Source organism: Passer domesticus, chromosome 7 (assembly GCF_036417665.1).
Source record: "Passer domesticus isolate bPasDom1 chromosome 7, bPasDom1.hap1, whole genome shotgun sequence".
In the NCBI taxonomy this organism is placed as follows: domain Eukaryota; kingdom Metazoa; phylum Chordata; class Aves; order Passeriformes; family Passeridae; genus Passer; species Passer domesticus.
The window spans coordinates 17,990,287-17,997,457 of NC_087480.1; the positions used below are offsets into that span (position 1 = coordinate 17,990,287).

Consider the following 7,171-nt stretch of genomic DNA (forward strand, 5'->3'; position numbering starts at 1 on the left):
CCAAGGCAAGAGCTGCTTCAAGGTGTGAAAGCCTCTCCAAGCAGGGACAGGCAGCTGCTTTTTTGTCAGCTCGATTACTTCTTCATCCTAAATACGTGTGGCATCTTCAAGACACTCCTCACGCTGCAATCTGAAGGCAGAGCTTGAACCTTTAAAAGCTTCAGGAGGGATTTCAGCTTTCCCTTGCTTTCCTATTTTACCTCTTGTTATGTGTTCCAGCAGGAACAACGCATCGTCCTTCTGCAAGGCCTTTTATTTAATGACTTCAAAATGCTTTGAAACCATTTGACTTTATAATAAGAACTGGGTCAGTTCTGCCTTCCTCATTTTGGAGATGAGGACAAACAGGTAAAGAGGTTAAATGGTTTGCCCTGCAAAAAGGAAATGTATGTGTAGCACAGTTTGGAGGAGGGCTTAAAACTTTTGGCTCTGTTACCTCTGTACTCACCACAGGAATGAATTTCCTCCTTCTGTGACCATTCTTTCCTCTGTGATTATTGGCAGGGAGGCTGCCAGCCAGAAAATTGCAATCAAAGGGATCCCAAAGAAGATCAAGATTGCAAAGCTCTATCTCTGCAACACATGGGAAGGATTATTTAGGGGAGCTTTTGGAAGAGAATGGGGGTGAATGGGGCTTCTTTTAGAAGAGAATGGGTTCACTGAAGCAACTACAAAAAATTTCAGGGCCTTCCAAAGCAGCCTTGGCCCTGCTGCCAACAGCCCAGCCCAGGGCAGAGCTGCAGCAAGACACCAAATTAGAGGGGATTTACCCCATCCCTACAAATGCTTGCAGGAAACTGCAGAGCCAGTGATGAAGCTGGCTGCCCACCACACCTCACAGGGGTCTCTCCTCTCCATTTCTGCTTTTTTCCATGGCTGTCCTGGGTTGTCAGATATGGTTTGGGGGTGTGTATTCTATTTCACATCTGTCAGAGCTGGGCAGTTCTCTGTTGTTCATGGGGCAGTTTTCTTTATCTCTCCCACAGCCAATCCTCCCTCCAGGAGATCTCTGCTGTCCATGGCCAGGGAGTGTCCCTGCAGGGCTGATCAAATTCCAGCATCCCATGGGGAGATGCTCCACCCAGGGCAGGAGCCAAGCATTCCTACCTGGATACAATCTGAGCCTGGAGCAGCACAGCAGCCTTTGCCCCCTGCATTCCCAGAGGAGCAGCTTTCTCCTGCCCTGCATTCCCAGAGGAGCAGCTTTCTCCTGCCCTGCATTCCCAGAGGAACACCAGGCCCATCTCCAGCAGCCCTGGAGCTGCAGAGGAAAACTCCCCCCTTGTGCAGGATCCCTGCTCCAGCAGAAGCACAGCTGGCACTGCAGGAGGGCTGAGCCCCCATGGGATGGGACTGTGCCACCACCCTGATACACAGGGGATCAGGGCCTACTGTTGATTTTTTTTTTTTCCCCCTAATAAAGGACTTGTTCCTACTCCTATATCTTTACCTGAGAGCCCCTTAATTTCAAAATTATAATAATTCAGAGGGAGGGATTTTACATTTTCCATTTCAGGAGAAGCTGCTGCCTTCCTCGGCAGACACCTGGCTTTTCAAACCAAGACAATGGCTCATCACACCCTGAGTGTGGCACTCTCTGGGGAGAGCATTGCTTTGAGCATCTCTTAGTGCAGGGTCTCATGATCATCCATGTCTGCCTGGGGTGTGTCCTGCAGAGAGGAGGGTGTGCCAGAGGCTCACTTTTCATGGGGCAGGGAAGCTTGCAGCCATCACAGCTGAGGGGGAACTCCCAGGTGAGGGCTCCCAGATTCCCTGTGTTGGTTTTCCCTTGCAAAGGAATCACAGGCTCAGGAAGCAGAAGCAGCTCTGCAGTGCTGTGTGCCAACTTCACCCCCAGTTCCTGTGGCAGTACAGTGACAGCAGGTCAGATGTAACCCAACAACATTTCAATAAAGCCTCAACAAATCTCTCAGGAAGCTTAAAACAGAGAAAAACAAATGTGTGATTTTGCTAAAAGATCTTAGAATGAAAAAAGAATAATCGCATTTATTCACCTCCCGTCCAAGGCTGATGCAAACTGAGATGCCCTTCACAACCCCAGTGGTCAGTCACAGAATGCATCAGGAGTTCCTCAGTGGAAAAGTTAAGAAGAACCCCATGACAGCTCCTTGGGCTTGAAATCTGCCTGTACTTGGCCTTCACCTTGGGCTTGACTTCTGCTTCTGTTTACTTGCAGTTGTGTCTGCATCACATCTGCTCTCAACAATCAGGTCTTGAATTATGAAAAATTCCCCAGTCCAGTGATTCCTGTGGGATCATCCCAGTGCCACTCCCAGCAGCATCGAGTGCTCCTCACAGCAGCACAAAGCAATACCTGGAGGAGAGTCCTCTGGCAGAAAAGCGCTCTTAGGCTGAGGATGAGCAAATCCACACCCCAAATTTTGGTTTGGGCTTGTTCCTGCAGGTTTTCTGCTTGCATACATGACAGGCTGGGCAGTGGGTGGTGTAAAGGGGGCAGGAGCAGGAACAAAGGGTCCTGGGGACCCCAAACCTGGCCCAAGTGGGACCTGCAGTGAGGGGCTGTGACTGCATCCCCACATCCCTGTGCAGCCCTGTGGGAAATGAGTTTGTAGAAAAAGTTTAGAGAAGTTTTTTTCATATATTTATATATTTTAGTTTTTAAGTAAATTTTTTAGTATTTGTTTAGGGATTGGTTAACTGTAAGGTACTAAGTTGTTTTTTTAATATTTAATTTTTATAGATTATTAGCTTTAAGGCATTTGCAGTAAAGTATAGTAAAAGCTGATAGGCCAAGAAATGCTTTATTGTAATTAAGAAATAGCTAACTTCTAATTGTAATAACATAAATTATAATATCTGTAGTGTCTCACCCTTCACATGAGACTAAAGATAAAATAAAAGTTTTTAAAACACCTCTCATTGCCCCACCTCTAAGTCAGAAAAGGATTTAATCCAACACAGCCCAGCTGGGCTGAGTGCCCCTGGTGCTGCTCAAAGTGCAGCCACTGCTCCTTCTGGTGGGGAACATCCACCAGAGGATTGTCTGTGCTCTCTAGCAGGGCGCAAAAACCTCTGCAGAACCAGCTCAAGGCTCTTAAATGCAATTTAAAGAGTAACACTCAACGTGAGCAAACCCCAGTTTTATTATCCTAACAATTTTCCTGCCCTCTGGGTGGGTCCTGGCAGAATAAGGAAGCAGATGAGGTCTCCAAAGACATGACAGGTTTTCCTTCCTTTGGAAAAATCCATCTTTCCCAGCCAGGAGCCCAGAGCCAAAAGTGGGAATTCTCATCCTAAAAGTGAGAATGCCCAATCCCAAAAGAGGGATTTCTCATCCTAAAATTGAGAATGCCCAATCCCAAAAGAGGGATTTCTCATCCTAAAATTGAGAGTGTCCAAGGAAGGATGTTCCATCCAGCAGGAGCAGGAGCGTGTTCTTATCTAGACACTGGAAGAGGAATGGTGGCAAATTCATCTTGGACTATTGTGGAACAAATATTTAACAAATGTAACCATTTGCATGTTGTTCATAAATAATATTGTATTTTTAAATATCTCACCAATATTTCAGGAAGCTTAAAAAGAGAAAAACAAATGTGTGACTTTGCTACAAGATCTTTGAATTAAAATAAAAATAATCTGCATTTATTTATTCCTGTCCAAGGCTGGTGCAAACTGGGATGCCCTTCACAGCCCCAGTGATCAGTCACAGAATCAGCTGGGAATCCCTGGTGTGATCCTGGTCAGTCTGGAGGCACTGTGTAAAAACCAGCACCTTTTTTTAGTTCTTTCCAGAAATCCAGAGGGTGTGAGAGTCCCTGGAGCCCAAGAGATGAGGGATCAGGGGGTTTTTTAGAGAAGTTCCTGTCTGAGCAGGGCCACGAGGTGCACAGAGCTGGGAACACATGGAGAGCCCCCTCTGATCCACCTGGAATATGGCAGGAGCTGATGGCAGCTGCAGGAACGATCCTTCCAGACAGAAATTGATTTTTCCAGGATTGCCAGAAGAGAAGAGGAGAGCACAGACAAAACCCAGGGTTTGCTTCCCTCTATCCAAACATCAAGAATTTCAATGCTGACAGACCTGACTGCCTGAAAAGTAATTTTCAGTGAACCTGCAGGAGTCTTCCTGCAGGCTGAAGGACAAAAATAAAATTTAAAAAAAGGATTAAAAGGATTCTTTCCCCCGTGACAGTTTACCTGCTGTCCCTGCTGTGGTGCCAGCACAGCTGGGCTGGGCCAGGACAGGATCAGGGCCTGCCCAGCAGCTCCAGGTGGATTCATTTCCCAATTTTCACTTCCTAAATGCCTCCTGCACTCTTCTGGAGATTTGTCTTGTGCCAGATAATGAGAATTTAAGGGCAATAACAGTGTTTATTTCAAACTACTGCATTTCAAACAGCAGCAAAAAAGAAAATAGATGATATCTTTATATTCCAACCTGGACAAAATTATTGAATTTGAATTAGCTCAATATGTGTTCAACAAGACAGAGCTCATTGCTTCTTCCATGCTTTACCTGTGCCCAGGCACGAGACAGAGGAGACAGAGGGGATTTTTGGGGTGGGATAATCCATGAGCAGCAATTTGGGCTGTGAGGGAGCTCTGGCCTGGAAGGTTCAACCTCCTCTCAGGACCAGCCCAGCTCCAGCTGAAAAATCATTGCTTTTATAGAAATTTGGCAATTAGTCAACATCTGTCCCTGCACATCACCTGTTGAATATTTTCTCCCTCCTATTTATGATTAACAAAAAAATTTTCCTGGTTCAAAATGTGGAGGGAGAGGTGGGCAGAGGAGCATGGAGAGGAGGAAACCGGAAAATCTGTGCAGAGCAGAGAGAGAAGGGGGAAGGCCACCACCATCCAAGTTATTACCAGGGCTCAGGATGTGTTATTTGACTTGCAATAACCAAAGAAACCAGCTAATAAAGGGAAATTATGTTTTTAAAGGCAGATGAAAGGTAGTCAAGGAAACACAATATCTTCCCTTCTCTCCTGTCTAGCCTCAGGAAAAACACATCTCTGATACTGATGCCATGATAAAATCAGAGTTTAGGAATATCTCTACCTGTGCTGCTCGTGGATTATTAAAAGGATGAGAGCTGCTCCCACTTGTGTAGCAATTTCCACCCCTGTGCCTCTATTAGCAGAGCATCCCTGCCCACCAGGGCCAGCCTTGTCTGAGGGAATTGGCTGCTCAAGGACCACAGCTTTCATTTACAGGGCAGAAAATCATCTGAACAATGAGCTGGGGATAAATTGCCATGTCTGTGCTGCTTTCAGAGGGGAAAACTGCTTTAGAGCTGGGATTTGGCTGCAGCTGAGAGAGGGGAGGGGTGAGGGCAGGAACAGGAGCCTGGTGTGGGCTTTGTGCAGCCTTGGTGCTCCTGTTCCTGGCAGGGGTGAGGGATGGACCTGGAATTCCACGTGGGGATGTGGTGGGGGGACAGCCAAGAGCTGCCAGCAAGGCACTGCCCTCCCCTCTGTGCACAGGATCTGGGCAGGGATTTAGGATCTAGGGATGAATTTAGGATCTAGGGATGTGTGGCAGCAGCTCCCTGGCCACAGAGAGCAATGCACAACTTTCCCAGGCAGTGTCCTGGGGAAGGCTGTGAGAAGATGAAAGAAAAGAATGATAAACAATTCTTACCTTCACTTGCTGCACCTGTTGTGAACATGTGGAATGTCTTATGGAGATTTGTCTGCCAAAGGGTGGTTTCTTAATTGGCCAGTGGTGATGGTGTTTGGATTCAAGCACCAATGGGATCCACCTGTGTCCTGAATGTCTGGAAGCAGTGGGTTTCTTAATAAGTATAGAATAATAAAATAAAGTGATTGATCAGCCTTCTGAGAAGCATGGAGTCAATGCTAATTATTACCCAGCGGGGGGCCTGTGGAGACAGGGGTGAATTTAGGATCTGGGGATGAATTGAAGATCTAGGGATTAATTTAGGATCTGGGGATGAATTTAGGATCTAGATCACCTTTGTTTCACCACCCAACATTCCCCTGTTCCTTCCTGGCTGGATAAGTCCCTGGGCAGGGATTTTTTTGTTAGGCTCGTGCTTTTCACTCAGCTTTGCCTTGTTAGGGAAAATGCCCCTTTTTGGTGGCTCTCAGCCCCAAAACACCTCGGGACTGACTTGGAGGAGGAGCGGGCGGTCCCGAGCAGCCTGGTGTGGGAACTGCCCTGGGGTCACGTTTAAAGGAAATATTTCCAGGTTTGGGGCTGATAAAGCTCCATTGTGACGCTGCCAGTTTCCTTCCAGGGCTGCCAGCACGGCTCCAGCGGGGCTCGGAAGGAAACGGGGACAGGGTGAGGACTGGCCCAAAAAATCCATGGAATATTTGACAGATGAACTGAGGAGAATCCACGGGGAAGCAGGGTGGGAAGGGCAGTGCTGGCATGGCTGGGGTAACGGCTCACGCTGCAAATGGAGTTTAGAGTTACACACTAAGGAATTGCAGGATTACAAATATGTGAAAAATATAAAAGTGAAAATCCTGAGGCATCAGTCACGGTGCCAGGGATTCATCACTTCCCTGTACCTGACACAGAAATTCTCTGCTGGGGAGGACACACATCATTGGCAAACTGCTCTGAGCTCCTCTTTTACTCCTCACAGGCTGGAGAGGGGCTGGGAACACAAACCTGAGAGGAGCCCTGAGGGAGCTGGGGGTGCTCACCTGGAGAAAAGGAGACCCAGGGGTGCCCTCCTCACCCTGCACAGCTCCTGGAAGGTGCCTGTGCTCAGCTGGGGCTGGGCTCTCTCTGCAGCAGCACTGACACAGCCAGAGCACACAGCCTGCAGCTGTGCCAGGGGAAATATGGGCTGGATATCAGGAAAAAGTTTTTTACAGAAAGGGTGATAAAGTTCTGGACTGGCTGCCCGGGGAGGTGGTGCAGTCCCCATCCCTGGGTGTGTGTAACAAAGCCTGGATGTGGCACTGGGTGCCAGGGTTGAGTTGGGGTGCTGGGGCTGGGTTGGACTCGATGATCTTGAAGGTCTCTTCCAGCCTGGTGATTCCTCAGCACCTTCCCTGCTTTCTCCTGAGTGGTGCTGGGATTGAGAGTCCATCCCGATGCCCCAGAAGTGTCCCAGCCAGCAGGACAAGGTGCATCACAGCTCCCCCCAGTCAGCTGTGAGACCCCACAGGACTGGAGCCTTCCGTGCCCAGAACTGCCAGA

At 48.1% G+C, this 7,171-nt stretch overlaps 1 long non-coding RNA gene across 2 annotated transcripts; it reads right to left on the reverse strand.

Moving 5' to 3' along the window:
• Nucleotides 1–1,905: 1,905 nt before the first annotated feature.
• Nucleotides 1,906–6,143, reverse strand: LOC135304103 (uncharacterized). 2 transcript variants are annotated; one of them, XR_010365546.1, is made up of 3 exons: nucleotides 5,967–6,143; nucleotides 5,633–5,768; nucleotides 1,906–2,573 (listed from the first exon to the last, which is right to left on the reverse strand). It is a non-coding gene; the product is annotated as an uncharacterized LOC135304103 (long non-coding RNA). The 2 variants fall into 2 exon arrangements; XR_010365545.1 differs by having other exon boundaries at nucleotides 5,633–5,785.
• Nucleotides 6,144–7,171: the final 1,028 nt, after the last annotated feature.